Here is a 23,935-nt window from a genome sequence, read left to right on the forward strand (position 1 = left end):
GGTACTTGATGGATACCCAATGAATACCTGTTGCACACTGGCTGAATAAATGAGTAAATGTATTAAAATATTAGTAAGCTAAAAATATAATTTTAAATGAACAAAATAAACAGATTGAATGCTCTGAAACATTCACATTTAGTGTTTCCTTGACAGAACTCTAGAATCTGTGTTTTATCCTTACATAATTCAATTTTTCCTTGAATCAAACACACAGATTATATCAAGTGTTGAAGATGTGCTTTGCATCCAAGATTTATATATTTGGTATTCTTCATGGTGTTGTCTCCCACTCAACCACCATTCTTTCCTGTACTATGTTTATATCACAACTTACATTCTGCAGGCACCTCCTAAGACATAAAATCTATTTTAAAAAATTTGGATCCATTTAACTTCTTTTTTACTTCAGTGTTACAGCCTGGAAAAGAACACTTTCTAATAAGGAGCAACTAATATTTTTTCCACATGTAACAGTTCATTATTGCACATTACCATAGGGAGCTAAATCACAAATATTATATTTCTAAGAAAATTTCCTTTTCCCCTTTGTACCTAAATGAGAACTGGGATTGCTTTATTTCCCTTGACAAAGTTTGAAAGCCAGAAAGATCCTCTGCTAAATAGTTTCCGACTCTGAAATTTTTCACGTTTTAATCTGCCTCTTTACTGTACTTTCATGAATAACTTGAGCTCCCTGTCTTGCTCACCTCTGTTTGATGGCTACTGGTTTCCATAAAACTGGCTTCTACCATATCTATACCACTGACTCATTGTGGAAAGACTGAGAATAATTTCATGTAGTAATTTTGGCACTCCAAGAATTCACCCTTCTGACAAAATTTAGAGGCATCGTGAAAGGTAATGTAGCCAATAGTTTATAGTTAGAACTCTAGTGTCAGAGGGACTATGATCTAAATCCCTGCTACATCAGTAATCAGCCTTGATACCTTGGGAAAGCCACTGAACTTCGATAAATCTGAGTCCTCAACTAAAAGAGAGAGGAATAAAATAACAATACCTACCTTATCAGATTGTTTAAAGGTTAAACCAGAAGATGGATGAGAAACATTTAGCTCAGCACCTAACAGTCCATGCACTCAATAAACATGAGCCGTTTGCTATTTTGAAAATTAACTGGACTTAAATTTCTACCTGTATCCTGATGCCTAATTTTGTATTTCCTTAGTGCATTATCCTTAAAATTGGGGGTTCTCATGACTGTTTGCTTAACTGCCTGCTCTCCAAACTGTCAGCTGCAGGTATTCTCATTGAGTACTTAGATCCTGGTGTATAGGATACCAGTGTCTCTTCTCCATGATTCCTTAGATGTGATTTCTTCTGCTCACAATGTTAAGGTACCAGCACAAGCCAGCTTCCTATACCTAAAGTTTCTGTGGTTGATAAGATGATGTAAATTCATACCTGAGCTTCCATGTTAGAAAATTTTAGAAGCCTTTATTTAATCCTGGTTTATAATCAATTATATTTAAGTAGTCCTAAAGCTTATTGGTCACTCTGGAGGAAGACAAGCCACATGGATGACTGGAGGGAGAAATGAGGCTTGGCAACCCATAAGGTGTGGACATGAGTATATTTGTTGGTGGAGGAGAAGGTAGAAATAGATGAATACTCAAAAACTAGGGAAATGTTTCAAGACTACTAAATCACAGAGGGTCTGGCGGTGGGTTCTGGGACTGGGATGGGGATTTGTCAGAGCTGCAGGGCACAGGGATCCCTAGTACAACTAGGCATGCCATGGTTGGGTGTCCTGAGGATCTTTATATTCTAAGAACTCTTTTGAAAAATCAGTGATCTTAACGTTAGATCTCATTACTTTTCTAGGACTAAACATAGCAAGTTTTTGGATGAGATAATTTTATTAATGTAAAAAAAAAACATGAAAAAGCCTTAGGGATTAAAATTGAAAAAGAGCAGACTACATGTTTTTAGATGAGACTTACAGGTTTGAATTCATTTGATCTTTTGCTTATCTATGATGTGACAGCTCACAGTCTATATAAATCCATGTTCTCCTTTAGCACCTTTTACAGTACTCATCTGCCTCATGATGGTTTATCCTACTGGATTAAGAATTTATTGAGGGCTGGGGATGTGGCTCAAGTGGTAGCGCGCTCGCCTGGCATGTGTGCGGCCTGGGTTCGATCCTCAGCACCACATACAAACAAAGATGTTGTGTCCGCCAATAACTAAAAAATAAATATTAAAATTCTCTCTCTCTCTCTTTAAAGAAAAAGAACTTATTGAAAGGAATTACCAGGTCTTCTTTCCAGGTTCTGCTCCCCAGGGCCTGACAATAACACAAAGTTGGTAAATATTAAGTAAAGCTGAAATTGTACTATAAGATTTACTCATTCTTAATATAGTCAACAGTTTACTTAAATCTATTGTTATGTCTTTTGAATAAATTCCATTCCTATAGATTTGTTGAGTAAGTATGTTCAAAATAATAGGAAGCCTAAAATATTCTAGGTCAAAATCATAAAGTTAGGATTAAATTCAGGATCACATCTTCTTAGTAAACCTTCATCAGAAGTCTGGAGCTCTAATAGCAACATCTCAAGATGGTCATTGTGCAGGTCTACAGTCACTTTTCTGAAACATGAAGAGTCCATTAAGTTTTGGAATCCTGAATATTTAAAATTTTAGTAAAGCAAAATGGGGGATATACTCTAATTACTGCATTGAATCCCCCATAAGGCCTAGGCAACATTCCAGACTCAAGCACCTTAACTTTTATGTAGCGAAAAGTAAGAATAAGCATATAAGTAAATACATACATACATACTATGAATAAATTTATGTCAATTCAGATTATATATTTGTAAGCTAAGTTTAAGTGGATTTTGTGGCCCAGTTAAAAGCCTTTTTAATTTCAGATTTTAAAAAAAAAAGTATTCAGGAATTGTAGATAAGGGACTGCCATGTTATAATAACCTTTTTTGCATGCCTCTTCCTTGTTTTCAAATGTCTTTTTCCTGGAATTGATGTTTCTCCATCATCTCATCAATATCTTTAAATAGAAATCATTTACAACATTCTCCTTATACTTCTGACATAAAGCTCAGAGATAATGCAACCTACCTTTGTGAATAATATTTCTTAAAAAGCCAATGTGATGCCCTTTTTATAGAAAGCAGAAATAAAAATGAAGAAATGTAAAATAAATTAATATATGTAAACAATATCTGTATGTTAGGGTTCTATCCCATTGGAAAATATAATGAAGTAGCCCAATATGTTTTTTGCACCTATGATTAGAATCATTGATTAGGCCAACTGTGAATGCCAACTGATAAATGGTGCAGTATAAGCTCTGCCCTTACCCAGAGTGTTGTTCCGGGCATGATTTTCAAGTTGCCATACAACTCTTGGTAAATATTCTTCAAAAAAGAAAAAAGAAAAGAAGAAAATATATCACACATATATATGTCATATACATATAAAATTTCTGTAGTACTCTTTCTAGAAAAATTGGTATTTATTAAATCAATTTAAAAATTACTTCAATTTCTTAAATTTATGTTAAAAAACAATTGCCAATTGTATGTAAAGTGTATGATGATCCAAGACAGTCAGAAGCTGATTTCCCTCCTATGAGATTGGAGAGGTGGGACATTGGGAATCACATAGAACTTGAGGCTACTGTGCACCATGCAGGATTGCTCAGCCCCCATACTGCTGAACATTTCTCATTTTTGGCCCTTTCCACCAAATGTCAGCAGTGCTGGCCTAATCATGTTGACAACAAAAACTGCTGCTACACATTTGCCAAATGTCCTCAGCTTCCCATGAGAACCGCTGACCCATCTGCTGTATTTTGGATGTTGAATGTCCTTTGAAGGCCCATGCGTTAAGGGCTTGATCTCTCAGGTGGCACTGTGAGGTGAAGGTGCTTTTAGGAGGTGAGCCTTATGAGAGGTCCTTTTGTCATTGGAGGTGACTTACCCATCCTCTTTTTCTCTCCTTCCATGGCTCAACATGGGGCTATTCACTCTAACACAGATTCTTATCTCCATTACCAAAGGCACCAATGGGACCACCCAATCTTGTACTTGAACTTTCAGAACCATGAGCCAAAATAAAGCTCTATTTACTTCATAAGTATCCTGTGTCAGGTATTTTATTATAGAAATGCAAAGGTGACAAATACTCCATCTAAAACTCACAACCACCCAGTAAGCTTACTTTTTGCTACAAGTTTTTTAAATGTGATAATTTAGGAATAGAGATAGTCATGAAATAAATTATCATTATTTATTAATTAGTGTCCAAGGTGGATTCTACCTCACATAGACATTTTAGCTTTTGTCCATCTATATTTTCACACAACAGCCTAATGCTTATGAATCTATGATATTACTCACTTTTTCTTTTCATTTTTACAAGTGTATGAAATAACTTTACAACTTTGTCAATTCTATTTTCTTCCTGAAAGTGCTCAATTCCTATTGCCTAATGCAAAAATTTTTGGTAGGGGGAATTTGGTTCCTGATTGTCAGATTCTAGAAGAACTACATTCAATTGTGTTTTTGAGAATTCAGCCTCATCTTGAAGCTGTACTACATTCTATTTGAATATAAATAACTATGTGATTGTCTTTCCCCCTAAAAGAAAACCAGGCATCCAGACACTAGGTGGTGGCATTCATTATCTCCTGTATAACAAATTACCACAGAACTTAGCAACTTCAAATAATTAACATTGATTTCAGAAAATTTCTGAGGCTCCAAAACTGGGGACTGGCTTAGGCAGGTGGTTTCAGCACAGGGACTCTCTTAGGGTTTCAGCCAGGACATCAGCCGGGGCCTTATCATCTAGAAGCATGAGTCAGGCTGGACAATTCACTTCTAAACTCATTCTTCTGTCGCTGGCAGGAGCCCTCGGTTTCATGCTGATTGTTGGCCAGAGTTCTCAGCACATGGGCCTCTCCTGATTATAATATGATAGCTGGCTTCCCCAGAGGAAAGAGTGTGTCGGGGGGAGCCATTTTACTATTTATGACTAGCTCCTTAAGTCACAATCCATTATTTCTGCCTTATTATCTTCGTTGGATCACAATCACCAATTCTAGCCTACACTTAGAGGAGAGAAAATAAGTCTCACTTTTTGAAGGAAGGAATAACAAAAATTGTGACCATTTTTTTTATTGTTTGTTTAAGAAAAGACATCCAAAAGGTCATTTCCATTTTGAGAATCTCTTCTGACATATGTTTCAGTAAAAAAATGAGTTCCACTCTTGATGCCTCATCCAGATTTCCTCAGACGCCTGTCTCTGGATTTATGCACCTGTTCTCCAGCTTCTGCTTTGGTGCCAAAGGCTGGCACTCACCATGTTGAGAGGCCTGCTGTTGGCCACTGGAGCATTTCACACATATGGAGAGCTAAACAGGGTGAAGTGTCCCCATGCCCCAGACTGATGGATGGGGACACACACACACACACACACACACACACACACCAGCAATCTGCAGTCAGTGACTGAGTGGTATCAAAATTTTTTGTTTTTTTTTTTCCTTAAGTCCAGTCTCCTTATTCTGGAGCAGAATGAACCCCAGTACGTACTTCCTTTTCCAGAACCCCCATGAGACCAGGCTAAATATCTGGGTATTCCTCTAAAGTTGCCTCTTTGCTCTGGTTTTCCCATCATCCAGTTCTGCCTTCTTCTCTCCTTGACTGGTTTCTCCTGAGAGGTTGCCCACCATAAATTATTTTAAAACCCAAACCCTTGATTCAGTGACTAGCTTGTACTCATAGCATGTAATATTTTCTTTACCTGGATTTTGCAAAAATTGTTAACTGTATATTGCAAAACTTTATAAAATTTCAAGCTAGCTCAAGTGAAGGGGAGGAATTATAAACAAAGAACATATAAGGTTATAGAAATTTGTTGAAAATATTTAAAATAGCTTAGACTCAAAAAAGGAAAGAAAATTCATTTATTTCTCCTATGCTCCCCCTCCCTACCCCACTATGAGTCAGCCTCCTTATATCAGAAAAAACTTCGGCAATTGATTTTTTAGGATTGGCTAACTTCACTTATCTTCTCCAACACCACCCATTTACCTGCAAATGCCATGATTGTATTCTCCTTTATTGCTGAGTAAAATTCCATTGTATATATATGCAACTTTTTTTTTATCCATTCATCCACTGAAGGGCTTCTATGTTAGCTCTACAGTTTAGCTATTGTGAATTGTGCTGCTATAAACATTGATGTGGCTGTGTCCCTGTAGTATGCTCTTAACTCTTTTGGGTGTAGATCGAGGAGAGGGATAGCTGGGTCAAATGGTAGCTCCACTCCCAGTTTTCCAAGGAATCTCCATACTGCTTTCCATATTGGCTGCACCAATTTGCAGTCCCACCAGCAGTGTATGAGTGTACCTTTAAGGATGGTGCAATGTGATAGACATCATTATCCAAAGTGCATGTATGAAGACACAAATTGGTGTCAACATACTTCATATACAACCAGAGATATGAAAAATTGTGCTGTATAAGTGTAATAAGAAATGTAATGCATTCTGCTGTCATTTATTTTTTAAAAAAAATCAATTAAAAAAAGGAAAGAGACTTTCCATCCCTTGGGTATGTATGACCATTCCCATCACTGAGGCTTTATGGCTATATTCTAAAATTACTGTCAATTTATTTATCTTAAACAGGATCTTATATATCTGTCACTTTGCCTCTCTCTATTTTTATGATTTCTTCATTTCATTACTCATCAACTCCTTATTACTTGCCTTTGTTCCTCTTTTAAGTTCTCAAGACACAAAAGTCCTGTTAAGGCTAAATACTACATAAAGACTAGGCCCCATCAACAATTTTAAAAAGTAGACTAATTGGATGTCCCAGAACAGGTTCCAGAAAACAAACGCTAAGACAAGGATTTATCTAAAAGCAGTTTATTGGCATGTGTTCTTGGAATAAACTACTCTATAGAAGAAAAGGAAGCAAGACTGAAACAGAAGGAGATGTTATGCTCTGAAATGGTTACAGTAAATGCCTTGGGGATCGATCTATAAGGTGTCTTCCCAGTTGTCCTGAGTTGGGAACCAGGGGCTGAGGCTTTGCTGCCCTGTATTGTATCATCATTCTGTGACAGTGAGGGGGTGCAATCATGGAAAGAGCAATTAAGCACAGTCACAGGGAAAATACTCATGGGCAAGCTCTCAGTCACCATCCTCTCAGCTGAGTTGGGTCTCTGAGCTGAGGAAATGGATCAGGGTACCACAGCATCCACCAATATAGATTTAAATTGGATACCCTTCCCAAGTCCACCCTGAATGGAGTGATTTCATGGCCTGCTGCCCACTCAGCAATTTGCGTGTGCATTGCAATCTCACAAGACTATTTGGACAGGATGGATCTCCTAGAAGAGACTGAGTAGGAAGAAAAAGAAACTATGGCTAATAAAATTAGTAATGGGTCTAGTGGAGAATCAGAAAATGGTTTAGGTCATTCAACTTAATTTTGTAATATGCTTCAAAAGTCATTACATGCATACAATAGAGTTAACCTTACGTGAAGTTCTGCAATTATGTGCAAAATCAGCTTTGTACACTAATCATAATAGCACACTTGAGCTAAATCCACCTAAGTCAAAGCTTGCTTTCTTGAGCTGAGATGAAAAATCTTTAGTCTTCAATTTAAAATAGTCCCTTTGGTTCTTGCCCCTTTAAAACACACTAATGCTTATGTTTGCTCCTTTGAAAAGGTAAAGCTAAATGTTTGCTTAAAGTACATTATAATTCCCTTTGCCATCATTTTAAGATGGCACTTAAAGAAGTAAGTGCAACATTCCTTCTAGTAGAAAAGCCATGAACAAGAATCACTGTGTAAACATTTTGCTCTATGGTATTAGCATTAACGTATCATGGCTATGAAAACAACACTCAATCATAGTGCCAGAGTTTGGGCACTGTCTTAAATATGGCAGCTGAGTTTAAACTATGGTAAACACAAAAGAATTCCCTTGAAAGATGTCTGGGGAAGAGCAATTTCAATGTATTTGCCTTCTTCATTCTCCTTACCCTTTAGCAAAAGAAGAATAACAAGTATACGGAAACACTTCCTCATGCATATCCAAAGTGGTCCATGTGTACTTTGATTCATGGGGCCAACTAGTATTCTGTGATCTTACAAAGGCGCTGCCTCCCTTGAGGGATTTAACTTGCATACCAAAGAATTCTTTTTGATCGGCTTAGTTAAAAAGGAATGAATGAAAATGTATTAGATTTTGCACTAACCCTCTGCAAGGACAAAAGATTTATTTCTATTCTCTACCTGCTTTCCTCATTATCATTTTCCCCTTTGTGGCTAGCTGAGTAGTGACTGTCAACAATTTTAAAAATTGTATTTGACTCTGATACTTAATTTTTAAATTTTTTTAGTATTAAAGTTGGACACAATAATTTTATTTTATTTATTTATTTTTATGTGATGCTGAGGATTGAACCCAATACCTCACGTGTGCTAGGTGAGTGCTCTACAGCTGAGCCACAACCCCAAACCCCATGATACTTATTTTTAATTGAATTTAAGTTATTAGAGAGTTACAAAAAATTTCAAGGGGAAAGGCATTTGAAGTAGTTTTCCCTTTGCATCCATGATTGATTATTTGATTGGTTATTTGATTGTTTTCTTTATTCATTTATTTATTATTTCAGATGAATATTATCCTGATCATCTCTACTTTAAACATATTAGGTAACTTGGCAAACTAGTACATGTGTTGGTGAATTAGTTTCAAAGAATGTTTCCAACCCATAATATTCCTTGTTAAATTTTCTATTAAGGTGATTTTTATGTTCCTTTTAAAAAATAACATTAAGCACTAACAATGAAAAAGGTAGAGAAATTAAAATGAAATTTTACCTACTTCAATCATGAATTATTGTCTTCCTCTCTGCTTCTCTTGCATCCCCCTTCTTACCTTCTTTTTTCCTTCTTTCTGTCTTCCTTATTAAAGCAATCAAATCACCCTTCAGAAGACTTTGTTGTCTGTGCTTGAAGTCATTGCCCCAGTGCAAAGAGGGTTGGTACCATACTTGGTTGGAAGACATATCCCTGTGTGATATATGTAGTATTTTACCATAGTTATTTGTCATAGTGAACATCTGTTATTTATATTGAAGTATCAATTTTTCCTGCTTTCTGCTAATACCCTCAATTTAATTTCAGGAACATCCCTCCCTCATCTAAGTCTTAAGGCTTATCTGGGAATAATACCACTTCCAGAACTAACAATGGGCCCTGTGTGTTCTATTTCTCCAACATCAGTAATTGACATGTAACCAGATTGAAAATGAAGGCAACACAGAAAGAGGGCTTAGTAATGAATGTTGGTGGTATTGCTCAAAAACTGAATCAGGTCAAATTTTTTCCTGGAGCCAGAATTTTCCAGTGACTTTTTCTCACCTTTCCTCTGTCACAATGTCAGGTAACATAAGAGACCATTGCTTATCCATCAGCACACTACATCAGAAGGATAAAAATAGCAAAGACAGTACGGAGATGACATGTGTAACCTTCCTCCAGCTTTCTCCAGTGATTACATCTTACCTAATTATGGTTTCATATCAAACCAGGAAACTGACATTGACACAATATGTGTGTACAGGTCTATGCCATTTTATTACATATGGAAATTTATGTAACTGCTATGGCAGTCAATAAAAAACTACTCATCACCCTCAAAATCTGTTTGCTACTCTTTTATAACACCTACTATCTTCCTTCCACCATCCTCAATCCTAAATAATACCTAATTTGTTTTCATCTCTGTAGCTTTGACATTTTGAAACCTATAGTATTTTTTAACATATCTCTTTAAATAGTTTTTTTGTAATTGCTTCAAGTTTTTGTCCTATAATTTTAGATATGCATAACACACATAGCTACTGATATAGATATCATCCCAGGTCAACTATAGAAACTTCCTGCCCTTATGTTCTTTTAGCTTTCCCCATATATAATACAACTGTTTCTATACCCATTGAGAACCACATTAGACTGTGTTTAAAATATTGTTTCAACCAGCAAAAAAATTGGAAAACTCAAAGAGAATAAAAAATTATGGTACTTTCCCATATAATTTTTGCTCTTTATCTTGTTCTTTAGTTCTTCCTATTGTTCCAAGATTACTTCTTTTATCTTTCTATTTCTATTTATAGAATTCCCAGTAGGCTTTCTATTACAGTATACCTGCTGGTGATAATTTTAATTTAAATTCTTAGTTTTCCATCATTTGAAAATGCCATTTCTAAATAAAAATTTCACTGGATTTAAAATCCTACAGAGAGTTTTTTTTTTTTCTTTTCACACTTAAAACATGTTGTGCCACTTCCATCTGGTTTTCATCTTTTGTATGAGAAGTCTGCTGTCATTCAAATCATTTTTGCTTTATAGGTAAAGTATAATCTTTCTGACAGCTTTGAATGTTTTATTTTTGCTATTATTCTTTAGAAGTTTGACTATGATATGTATTGACATGGGTTTCTTTGCATTAATTTTGTTTGGTATTTGCTTGCAACTTCTTGAATCTGTAAGCTTATGTCTTTCCTCAAATTTAGGAAGATTTTAGTCATTGTTTATTTGAATACTTGTCAGCCCATCCTCTTTCTCCTCTTCTTCTAGAGTTCAGAAAACAAAACTTTTAGACTTTTTGTTATGATGTCACATGTTATATATATTAGGTTATATGTATTAGGTTATATATTTCCTTTTCTTTTAGTCTTTTTTATCTCTGTTGCTCAGATTCTATTGATTTTAATGTTTTAGTGAGGGTTAACTTCAATGTGGCTCATATATCTTTCCTTTCTTTGCTAAAACTCTCTGCATTTTATTTGTTTCAATCATATTTGTCATTGCTGTGGAAGTGCTTTTAATGATGGCTGCTTGAGAACCTTGCCAGAAAATACTAACATCTATGGCATCACAGTGTTGGTATCTCTGGGTTGTTTATTCCTCATTGAATTTGAGTTCTTCTGGATTCTTTGTACAATGAGTAATAAAATCTGGAAATTTTTTGACATTATGTTGTGAAACTCTGGAGCTTATTTAAATCATGTATTTTAGTAGGATTTTTTTGAGTGTGTGGGGGGGATACAAGGATTGAACTGAGGCACACTTAACCACTGAGCCACATCCCCAGCCCTATTTTGTATTTTATTTAGAGACAGGGTCTTCACTGAGTTGCTTAGTGCCTCACTATTGCTGAGGCTGGCTTTGAACTTGCAATCCTCCTGCCTCAGCCTCTGGAGCCACTGAAATTACAGGCATGCACCACTGTGAACTGGCTTTAGCAGGACTTTTTTGATACCTCTTTGATAAGGGTTGAGAACATTGCTTCACAGCTGGGGGTAAGTATCCACACTTTCCCCCTTGTCCTCTATTGACATCTGTGGAAGCTGAGGCTCTTCACTACTTAATATTGGGTGGAGGTGTGAGTGCAGATTTTATAGTAGACCACAGGGGAAACCACCTCAGTGTCTCATTACTTCTCCTTACATGGTCTCGCATGACACAGTGGTGGATGGTCCTCTTATTGATGAATTTTGATTAAAGCTCTGACTCTTCACCATGCCTCTTATAAACCAACCTAGTGAGTTGGAGGAGATGTGCATCAGTACTTTTGTGTGGATAAGGGGGTTCAAGTTCCCTAGTTGTCTTATCTGAGGCCACCCAAGCAGGGAGGGTATCTTGTAATCTTCTGAGGGTGGAAATTTAAGCTCTCCATTTGAACCTTACAGACACAAATGCAGTTTTTTAACTATAATATTGGGCTGAAGTAGAGTGATTAAGTTCTAAAAATTGTCCATCATCTAAGCTTACTCTTTCCAAGTCTTTTGAAGAGAGCCCAAAGTACTTTCTTTGTGCTCCCCGTCAACCCCATCTATTGGCATTTCTAAGCTTCTCAAGTACCATATGTTTCATTTTAGAAAAGAGGCAAAAGGAAAACAGGCAAACAAACAAAAAATCCAGTTCACTCACCACTGGGTTTCAGATTACACAGGCCCTTTCAATGTATCTTTTTCTTTTCAAGTTTCAAAATACTTGTATATTTGTTTAAATGTAACATGAAGGATTTACCTGTATTTGGTGAGAGGAATAGGGAAAAATTTGTGTTCTCTATCTTTCCAGAAGGAGAAGAGTGGAATGATTCTTTAAAATAAAAACACTGGTAATTTACCTTAACTATTTAATCATATTACTTTAATATTACTTCTTATTTTATGTCAATTACTGTTAAAATTTGAATAGTTGCCAAAATATTTGCTATAATTTGTGGAATCATTAGATCATTCAGTCAAAGCATTCAATGGCCTTATTGCTATGTAATAGTTATTTTTAACATGAATGAGAAAAATTTGATGGTTCCTTTTGACACATCAGTGTTTGTTGTAGTGTTTGACTTTGTTTTAAGTTCTCTAACAATTTACTAGTAGTGATTTAAAGAAGTCTATCTTCACTTCATCCCAGAGAAAGCTGACAGTCTAGAAAAAATAGCTTCTAATTCTCAATCTCACAGCTCATCCAGAATTCTTTTCTTTGGTATAGTTTAATTCATTTTTAGAAGTGATGATTTTGCCTATGTTGTAACTCTTTGAATGCACCACTTTTATTATTCTTCAATTACCCTCCATTGTGCTTATATGGTATCCCAATTATGTCTAAATAAGCCTTACAAATGGAGCATATAAAATGAAGTAGTTCAATAATTAGGCTCTAGCCATGCCAAGAATAAGTTGGCACTGACATGATTTGTGTGACATTAGCATTTAGACAACCAGGATTATGAGATGCAGAATGATTTAAGGAACAAATGGAAAGACTTGCAATAGTATTAACCTGTCTTTGGAGGAACTGCCTTCCTGCTTCTTTCATTCCATTGTTTCTACTATTTGTGTTGGCTTCCATGGAGCAAGTTGTATTTTATTTTATTTTTTACTACCAAAGTAGAGTACTCTTTGTGGTAAGCTGAGACTTTTAATTTTCTAGCAATTTGTATCTGCTTCCTTTTATTAATGTTACAATAAACTGTTCACCAGAGACTATGCTCCCAGAAGTTCTCCTAATAAAGTGCACACGTGGAAAAAGAAAGAAATGCACCATATTTGGTGGAAGTGGTGAAGGTGGGAACAAATCCAACCATTTGTATCCAGAGAACTATTTTAATAGGAAACTCAATTTACTTTGTATAATATTACAGTAAAATAGGGTTTCCAATCCTTTAGCAGATTAGTAGAATGTCTTAATTAAATATTACCTGTTACTTATTTAAATAGGTAATGGTGGTCCATGATAGAAGAAGCATTGTATTATGCTCTGTGTGGGATAGAGATAGAAAGAAGAAGAAGAAAAAAAAATCTACATTTTCTTTAAGCTTTCAAGAAAAGCTTACAGGTTCAAGAAGCAAGATATCCACTCATAACAACAATGATCAAGCAGTCTAAATATTATGTAATGTTGCCCATGTGCTGTATGAAACAGTAAGGTAAGGTTTTTTAGTGGGAACTGAACTGAGTGGGAGGCTCAGGTGGCAGAGAGAATGAACGCAGCAGATATGATGTGAGCAAGATAGAAGAAGTGATGGCACTGGGTGCGGTGGGGCACACCTGAGTTTCAGAGACTGAGGAGCCTGAGGCAGGAGGATTGCAAGTTTGAGGCCAGCCTCTGTAGCTTATAGAGACCCTGTTAAAAAAAAAAAAGAATAAAAAAGGACTCAGGATATAGCTCAGTGGTATAGTTTTTCTGGGCTCAATCCCCAATAACAAAACAACAACAAAAGGTAAAGCAAAAAAACAAAGCATTTATAGACTTTAAAATTAGACTAGAAAGAGAAAAGGGCCCTATGGGAGAAATGTAATCGAGAAGGAAGAAGCTCTTCAAGAGGTGTTTTGTGGAGAGGCAACAGGATTGGAAAAGTGGTTTGGAGTTGAATTGCATAATTTCATAGCTTTGAAATTGGGTAAAGCAATTTCTGCACTATCACAAGACCAAGAGAACTCTTGACATGTTCACATAAAAGGCAACTATATGAACAATGGGCTATTTTAGGAGATTGCATTCTTTAGAAAGATTATTTTACATAATTAGAAAGTGAGACACAAAAGGCAGAGGGGCTTGTTCAAGATCAATATGACAAAATCAGTTTTGAGTTCATCTGGTCTATTGACCACAGTAGGAATAAAAGAAAAAAAAACAATAATGAAAGAAAAGCTGAAAATCTTGGTTCCTGACGATATACATGTGGAAAAGGTGGAAGGAGTAGAGGAATGGTTAGGAATCAGGAATAATCAAAAAGAACTATTAGTTTCACTTGTTTGTATCGTTGGAAGTCAATCTGTAAACTTAAAATTGATGAGAAAATAGACGTATTTTTATAAAACATATTCAATAAGCTGTTAATGGAAAGAACGAGGCAAAATAAACTGCTTGTAAAAGTGTAGAAGCCAGTGAATATGTTTGCCTGTGAAGCAGAGGAGGTCAAATGAAGTAGAGAGGAGAGAGTTGTTAAATATAAGTTTCACGGTTCCCAGTATGCAGTATCTAGGCAGGAGGAGGAAATGGAAGGAAGCACAATCACTCCCCTGATGCAGGTAGCATGGATAAGACAGAGCAGGGACACCAACTGAAAAGTAGCAGCTTAACCTGTTTCCTTCTGCTACAGGACATGTGCTGAGAGGCAGATTTAGGATCTGAGGTCAGTTACTTCCCTACTAGTTATATTACGTTAGGCAGTGTGCTTACCTTTCCAAATTTCAGAATACTAGTATCATCTATATGTTGGTTATTGTAAAGAATAAATAAGATAAATGACCTAAAGCCTTAGCGCAATACCTGGCAAGTTGCAATCCAATAAATGATCATAATTTTTTTTAATTGTTATCTTGGGTATCTTATCTTCTGGAGATGTACTTATGCATTTCTCTGTTCAAAAGAGTATATAATTCCTTTCCTTTGCTCGCATGGCTCTTCTGAGGAAGTTGATATCCAGACACCATTTGCCTTTTAATAAGGATCTTTGAGTCAAGGGGGGAGAAATGGAGAAGAAAAGAAGGTGGCTTTTCTGCTCCTCAAATAAAATCACACAAATGAACATATATTACATATATCTTTGAATAAGCTGATTACTTTCTGGACCAATTGTAATAGTTTGGATTTGAAAAGTCTCCCTAAGCCCATGTGTCTTGGTCCCCAACCTGTGGTGCTATTGTGAAGGGGTAAACCTTTAGGAGGTGGGGCCTAGTGGGAAGAAGTTAGGTCATTGGGAGTTGTACCCTTAAAGGGGATATTGGGATCCTGGCTACGACTACTACTACGACTACGACTACGACTACTATTACTAGTATGACTACGACTACGACTACTATTACTACTACTACTACGACTACGACTACTACTACGACTTCTTCTTCTCCTTTCTCTCTCTCTCTCTCTCTTTCTCTCTCTCTCTCTCTCTCTCTCTCTCTCTCTCTCTCTTGCTTCCCAGCCACTACTAGGTGAGCAGAACTCTTCTGCCATAAGTTTCTGTCCTGATATACTGTGCCACCAGGGGTCCAAAGCATCAAGTCCAAGTGACCATGGACTGAAACTTCTGAAACCATGAGTCAAAATAAATGTTTTCTCCAATTAAGTTGATTGCTCAGGGTATTTTGTCACAGTAATAGAAAGTTGACAGACATGACACGTTTTAATAGGATTTATGAAATCTTTTCTAATTAGTCTCACCTAATTAGACATTTATAATAACAGGTTTAGCTTCAAATAGTTTCTAAATCCCTTAAAGTCACATACTGCTTGTTAGTTGAGTTTCAGGACAGCATGGGAATAAACTGTAATGTTGGGGTACAGAGCAGAAGAACTGTCACATCTCTTGTTGTTCCTGGTTTGCAGTCCTGCAGAAGCATGCTTTCAGAAGCCTAAACCTGTGGAAAGTGCCTATGTTATGCTGGTAGAATTCTCTGGAAGATTATTCTTTTACAAAAGGAATGATTACATCAGAGAATGATCTCTAAATTTGGTGTTTTCTGGGTTCTGAGTTAGCATTAAATCCACTTCAGAGATTACTTCTGAGGAAATACTTCCCAAAATTGGTGAATATATTTTGAGTGTAATCCCTAAGCACTTTTTTATTTTATTTTAAAATTGTGTATGTATTTTTTTCTAAGATGGCAGATATACAATAGTTGATCTTTTTCATAACGTGGAACTTCAAACCATTTTTCTAATTTGTAAAATAAAGATTCTGGACAAGACTTTAAAAATGAAATAAGATTAGGTTAAAAGTACATTCTTTTAGGGCTCAAATAATTGATTATCTATTCATCTATAGCAGAGAATCTGAGCACAAGTATTTAGAAATTTCCATAGAAATGACAAAGATCTACTGAATATTGAATCAAAACTAAAAAATTGAATTGTATATCTCCATGTTTCATTTCTTTTGCAGGAACTGGATTCAAGAGCCAGAAAAGTCTATAAATTATGATGTTTCCCAAAACAAATTAACCTGCTTCTCTGCATCTTGGGGCAGTGTTTTGCAATTAAGGCAAGTGAAAACAGAAAGGATTTGGCACAGTCACTACCTAGCACCATGTGAGGATGGTGTGTTTGATGAATGGGCAAACACCTGGTTCACATCAGTAAGTAGATCTGTAGTCATGACTGTCTCCATGATTCTGCAAATACAACAGGTTTAAACTCAAACATGGAACACATCTTCTTCCTTAGTGATAACAGATCAGTTTTCATCAAAGAGAAGATTCGTATTTTGCATGGCAAGATGCTTCTCCCATGATGCACAGGAAGCCACATGCATTTCTTAGAATATAAATTTCTTGATTTGGCATCTTCTTGATTCCAAAATAAAATAATTCAGACTACTTTAACATCAAGGTTTTCCTTCCAAAAATCAACCTAGCTTATTCGTTTTCACAAGGAAGTCTTAACTATAAAACTAAAACATTTTTCTATGCAGTTTTTTTAAGTTTGACTCATTAAAACTCAATTATCTCTCTGATCAGTAGCTTCTTAAATTTAATAAATTTAAGTCTCTCTCCATTGGTTACATAATTGGATTGGAAGAGCATTGTAGGTCCGGTTCATGTGCTGTGGACTCTGAGGTAGAGATTAGGATCCAGAGAGTTTGTTAGGGAGTGTCTAGGGCTCAAGACTGACTGGGGAGGGGAAGGAAGCACAGTTGGCAGGGGGATTTGGCAAGCTCCTTTGCAATCTCAACAACACCTCAGCCAAGTCTGTGGAGGCTCTGATATGGGATGGCCCCTCAGAGAAGCTCTAGATTGAGATGATTCTGGTGTCAGGTTGATGTTTTCCTGAAGCACTCCCAAGAAGTAGGCATGGCCTACTTCAGCAGATTATAATTGCTGGATAGGTCTGATAGTTAAGATCTAGAACCTGGCTTTATGTCTAGAATCTAGAGGAATAGGACTTCCCCATGGAGCAGGAGTGGTAGTAGGGAATGTGTAAAGTATCCTGGAGTTCAGTATAAAGTTGATACCATCAAAAAAAACCATATATATATAGCCTAAAGGACCTCCAATTCTGAAATTACCTTAGAAAAATAAATTAAGTAAAGTTTATGTAAAAAAAGTATAAATTGATGAAATTATAATAATTATTAAGGTTAGTATACAGTCCATCCATCACTGTAAGAGTTTTATAATCTTAGTTGCCTTTTTTACTCACCTGTTGGCTTTTTTTTTTTTTTAAGCAAAGATTTTGGAAGCAAAATTTTAGGAAGATAAACCACATAGTCTGTAGAGTTTATTGTTTAAACTTAGTTTTACAACTTACCAGCTATCCCTCTTGGACAATAGTGTTTTGGACACTATTTTCTTATCTGTACAACAATCACTGGGGGTAAATTAAGTGAGATGGAATTTTTTTTCTGGATATTGAACCTAGGTCTTTCCCATGCTAGACAAGTGTTCTACCACTGACTTATACTCCAGCCCCTCTGCTGGCAGTTTTAATAGGATCTTCCTAAATACCTTTAATTTAGAGGTAGCTAGTATTAGTTGCATTCATTCTTAATGTTAATATTAGGAACCTTGTATTCTCTTCTTAACTTGGACACCATTCTTTTTTGCTAGTAAAATATTTTTTTGATGAGAATTGTGTATCTAAGAACAGATTGGACTCAAACGGTAGGAGGATCAATGAATATGGCCAAACAGGCTGTTGATTTTTATCACCTGGAAGCACTAATTTTCTAAGGGGTTGAATAGAGAACAATGTTTGTAGCAAAAGAATATGGCTATTTTGTCGGTCTTTTTTTTTAATGATCATTGCTTTGTTACCTATCATGGCTAATAATTAGTGAATTCTCAGAGACTTCACAAAACTAAACTTTTTTTAAAAAAATATATATATACCAAACTAAAAGTTCTCTCAAAAGAAAGAATGTTGACAATCTATTTTTAACTGCTTTTACTCTCTACAAGAAGAAGCAATACAGCATGAAAATAGGATAGGACTACTCAAGTAAGAAAGAAGACAGAGGTGGTCTATCATTAGATGTGGGAAACACCATCTTCTTTTTCTGTTTTTTTCTTTTTTATAAAATCTCTGGCACTTAATTCCCTTTTGCCATTCTTTGAGCAATATGATCACTCTGTCCCTTATTTTCTAAAATGCACTCTTCTGTCCTTTATTCCTCAATATCACTTTTCCCCTCAAATATGCATTTTGAACTTGAGTCAAGCTATTGAGTTAGGAAAGTGAAGCCCCTAGAGGACACTTAATGAATAATGCTGGGGAGAGTGTGTATGTATACTTGTTCCTCAGCCCATTAAGGACATTTTTGAGAGAGGAAACCATAGCAGGGGCAGGATCATGTAAAGTCTTGTATGAAATGCAGAGAAATTGAGATCTTCTGTGTGATGGAGAGCAGTTAAAAATGTTAACAGGGAAGTGATTAAATGAGCAACAAGGATTATTAAAACCATGATCATAATAGGCTTATTTTCTTCAAAGCTCTGATATCTAAAACACTCATTAAGTGCAAATTTTCTGTTAGTGAACTCCCAACTCTATAAATGAACTTGATTAATGTTTCCTTAATCATAGGGACACCCCTTCCAAGTTTGATATAAATGTTTCATTTAAACACATTCTGAAGATGCACCAGGTGACCTTTAGGAGTCTTCCTAAGACACCAAGAATTAACATCAGCTGAAGTCACATTTATTCAAATCACATCTGCTGAAGATATTGTGACTATTTCACTGAAAAAAAATTCAGTTTCTTTCCCATGCAATTCAGTTTTCTCTATTTTTAATGAGAACTTCATTCAATATTATTGCTAGCCATTTCCATAAACATATGCCATTCATACTCTCTTAATAGGATGGAACCCAGTTCATTTCTGTGTCTGTAAGCTTCTCTACTTACTCCCTTCTGTGACATTCCATTTTCAGTCCATCCTAGAGCTGTGCCTACTTCAAAATGAATTGCAAATATTTGAATTTTTCCATATTCCCTGTTATTATTCAGGCCCCCATCACTTAAATTCTGAACTGTCAAAATGGCCCCATGCCTCTGACACTGTCTCTAGCTTCTCATCATGGACAGATGAGAATGCACACTGCTGTCCTAATTCTCTTCCTAAATTGCAGCTTTGCTCATCTCCCTCCTTGGGAGAGCCTTCTGCTGTCTCACAGGATCAAGTCCAAAGTTGTTAGTGTTCAAAGTCAGTCACAATCTGCCCACATTCCTCCTTCAGTGAGGTCTCAGGAAAGGAATGCTGTTCCATTTAGGAGCAAATTTGCTAATGAGAGCATAATTTTAAAAAAAATCCTGAATAAAGGAGAAAAAGGCAAAATCATTCTTTGGTAAGCTGTTTTTTTTTTTCTTTTTTCTTTCTTTAATTCTTGGGTGGAAGGAAGGATTGACAAACTGTTGCTAGACAAAGAGGGTCCCTTAAGATATACCAAGTTTAAGATTCAGGGAGCAGTTGCGGTCTAATGCCTGAAAAATTCAGTGGAGCAGACAGAAAAGCAGCTGCTTGAAATGGATGATGGTAGACTCTGACAAGACATGCTTTGATAGTCAGCAGTGATCCTCATATGAATTATAAAGGCAAGATCAGTGCTCATTCTGTCACCAGAAATCCAGGGAAAAAATAATTATTTTAGAGATACCCCTATGAATTCATATACAGAAACAATGAATATTTTCCACAACTGAATTAACAGTTTGTCTGCAATCCAGAATTTATGCCTGGCCTGATGTTCCCTGGTATATTCTTTCTCTCTCCCAGGAATTATACCACCTCTCCTGCATCAGAGTAGTTTGTTTTTCAGTGCCTACGGTCTCTTCTGGGCTCCTGTACAATTAGTTTCCTCACTATGAAATCCCCATTCTTTCTTGCTAATCAAAAATTTAAAGACTTGTGTTGAGAACCAATGAAGTTAATGCCTTCATTCTTCTTGATAGATAGCATTAACCATAGGTAACTTGGATTTGGAAGGGAGCCAGAAATTCCCCTCTATAGTAAGATTTAAATGAACACAGGTCTCAGACTAAATTCTGTCCCTGCTCTCTCTCTCTCTCTCTCTCTCTCTCTATATATATATATATATATATATATATATATATATATATATATATATATCCTACTCACTCTGTGGGTTCAGGGATCTGATCACCATCTTAAGAAAAAAGTTTGACTCAAGACAAACGCAGGATGCTTTGGTGGCAGCCTTCTTTTTCAGTAGCTCTGGACCTCCAGGAACCCATCAAACTGGAGAAAGGAGCAAGCCCTGAACACAGAAATATTCTCATACTCAGTTCACTCCAGGGTGGGGAATAGCTATGAATGCATTTAGTTAATCCACATATTCTCAGCCATATGCTGGTAAACTACCAACTTCTCCAATGCAAAGTCTTTTCTGAAATGTACTACTTTGTTTAGCAAAACATGTACTATTCATTGAGACATGAATAACAAAGCACCAGCAGTAACTGTGTCTGAAGCACTTGGTCACAGTGCTGACTGACCATCTCTGGAGCTCTGGCTTTTGCTTTAGGTAGCCAGTTGCCCCATATTTATCATATTTATTTCATTCTGTCTGCGTGATGTACTTTAAAGCAAATTATAGGCATCAGAACAATTTGGATCACAGCTTATATAGAAAAAGCATATCTATCCCTGGGATGACCCTCCAGTGATTAAAGATGCCAGAAAGATTAACTCCAAATATAACACTATAAATTCCCAACCACCAAAATTCTTGGAAATTAGACAAATCCGGATTACATCTCGGCTCCATCACTTAAGTCTCGACTGACCTGAGGCACATTATTTAACTTTACTGATCCTCTTTCCTCACCTCTAAGCTAGGGTAAAGATTTAGTCATGCAGCTATTCTGTAAACATAATGTCCAGTGGTGTGCCGCCCTGGCTCAGGGAAGCTTACAAGTCCAGTGGTAAATTTTCAGGCATTTTTTGAGACAGTTGTTAACACAGAAACAAACATTTGAAAAAGTTAAATGATACAAACTTTCGATTAATACATTGTATAAAAAACAGGCAAGAAATACTCAAAACTCATGAGCTTTAAATACTTTACCACATTTTACTATTTTCCTGTTAACTTCTATCTATTGTATAACAATGTGCCACTGCACATCTTTTCCCAACTCTGCTTTCAGTCACATCTGGTAGCGTAAGTGGCTTGAAATCAGACATGGTGTCAGTGTTTACATCATGGAAATCAGCAAGGAATAGAATTCAAGGCTTGATTTAGCATCTCTGTTTAGTCCAGAGACAATCAATGAACAAAAGAAAGTGATGAAGAAAATGTCAACAATGTGTGTTAAAGTATGTCATGTTAATACTTTTAATTAGTGAATAAGAACAAAAATTCCAGTATGTAAAAGTACATTAAGATTGTACAAAGTTGCCCACAACATTGGCAAATAATTTACTGGTTCAACGTACAACATGGTTGTTACTTTCATTTTAATTGTTGACTCTAATGAGAATATTAACTAACATTTATATTATAATCATATCCATGCTTAATTACAAACACAAATTTTCTGTAGTCAAAATAGTTCAACAAAAATTGGGCTGGGGGTGTAGCTCTGTGGTAGGATGCACACTTGCAAAAACTGGATACAATCCCCAGCATCAAGAAACACAAATAAGTAAACAAACCAAAACAAGATTTATGAAAGCATTCTGTGAAAATCTATCAACTGTGTGGACATTACAGAAAAAGCATTAGTGTTTTATTATTTTTTAATTATGTGTTATACATGTTTATATCATTAAATTTTAAATTGAAATCATACATAAATGTACATATAAAATATATAAATGTGTTTATGTATCCATATATATCAATATATATCCATATATAATATATATTACATATATTATGTTTATGAGCTGAGGTTGTGGCTCAGTGGTAGAGTGCTTGCCACTCACATGTGAGCACCACATACAAAAATAAATAAAACAAAGTTATTATACTCATCTACGACTAAAAAAAAATTACCAGCAGTCTTTTGCATTTATTCTTCTTTGAAGTCCTCACCCAAATGAAACATCCTCTATGAAGTCTCTTGGATCTTGCAGAAATCAAAATTAAACATCCTTTCTCCTTCCCATAACAAGTTGGCACCTATATAAAGTACTTTTCTACCTTTAAGGATAATTAGTTATGCATATATTATATCTGCTCACCAGTCTATATTGTAAACTCAGAGAAAAAAATATGTGTCTTAATTTTAGCATGACCCTTAGCATCTATCATAAAGATTCTCAGGAAATAGTCATCAAAAAATTAAATATTTTACATGTTTAATTTATATTGTATTATAAAAATATAGTTTATTTTTCTTTTCTCCAGTTGAATTTGGGAAGTCCTCCCATCTCTCATTAGTAGATTAATTGACAATGCGAATAAATTAGAAGGCAGATTTGAATTAACATTTATGTTTCACCAGATTAGTGATTAGTATCATATCGTAAATCTTTTAGAGTTTGTTTTTCATAAGGACAAAAAAAAAAAAGCTTTCTTTCTCTTCAAAGTAGACCAGACAAGTTTGTTCCTGGATAAAACTCTCGTGCACTGAGTTAGTTGTTTTTTATTCCTGCAATTTTCATGGTCTGAGATTTGTCACCTACCCATTGACTCATAATATTATAGTTAATACTTTCATATGCTTACTGTGTTTTGAGTGTTTTACATGTAATATTCATCTAGTCCTTATCACATCTCTGTGAGTTAGGTAGTGTATTTATAATTGTTTAAAGATGAGGAAACAGTACCACATAATTTAAATCACTTTTTTGAGATCTTAGCACTAGTGAATAACTGAGCTGAAATCTGAACCCAAGAAGTCTCGCCTGGGAATTAAATTTGCCAAAATAGCTGGGCTCAGTTGTGCATACCTGTAATCCCAGTGGCTCAGGAGGCTGAGGCAGGAGGATTGCAAGTTCAAATCAATCTCAGCAATTTAGTGAGGCTCTGTGGACTTACTGAGACCCTGTCTCAAAATAATTTTTTTAAAGGGCTGAGGATGTGGCTCAATGGTGAAGTGCCTCTGGGTTCAATCCCTGGTATAAAAAAAAAATGTCAAAGTAGTTGTGAATTCCAAGGAAGATACTCTCTTTTGAAAGACCAACAAATATTTTTTCCACTTTAAAAGACAGAGCCAATCTCAAATAACCAAATGCCAAAGTTTTCTTTGATATAAGGAGGCTGATTTGTAGTGGGATAGGGAGAGAAAGCATGGGAGGAATAGATGAACTCTAGATAGGGCGAGGGGTTGGAGGGAAAGGGAGGGGGCATGGGGTCAGAAATGATGATGGAATGTGATGGACATTCTTATCCCAAGTACATTGTATGAAGACACGAATTGATGTGATTAT

The sequence above is a fragment of the Marmota monax genome, unplaced genomic scaffold (genome assembly GCF_021218885.2).
Source record: "Marmota monax isolate L192 unplaced genomic scaffold, Marmota_monax_Labrador192_F-V1.1 WCK01_AAM20220418_F8-fsc00002, whole genome shotgun sequence".
NCBI lineage: Eukaryota > Metazoa > Chordata > Mammalia > Rodentia > Sciuridae > Marmota > Marmota monax.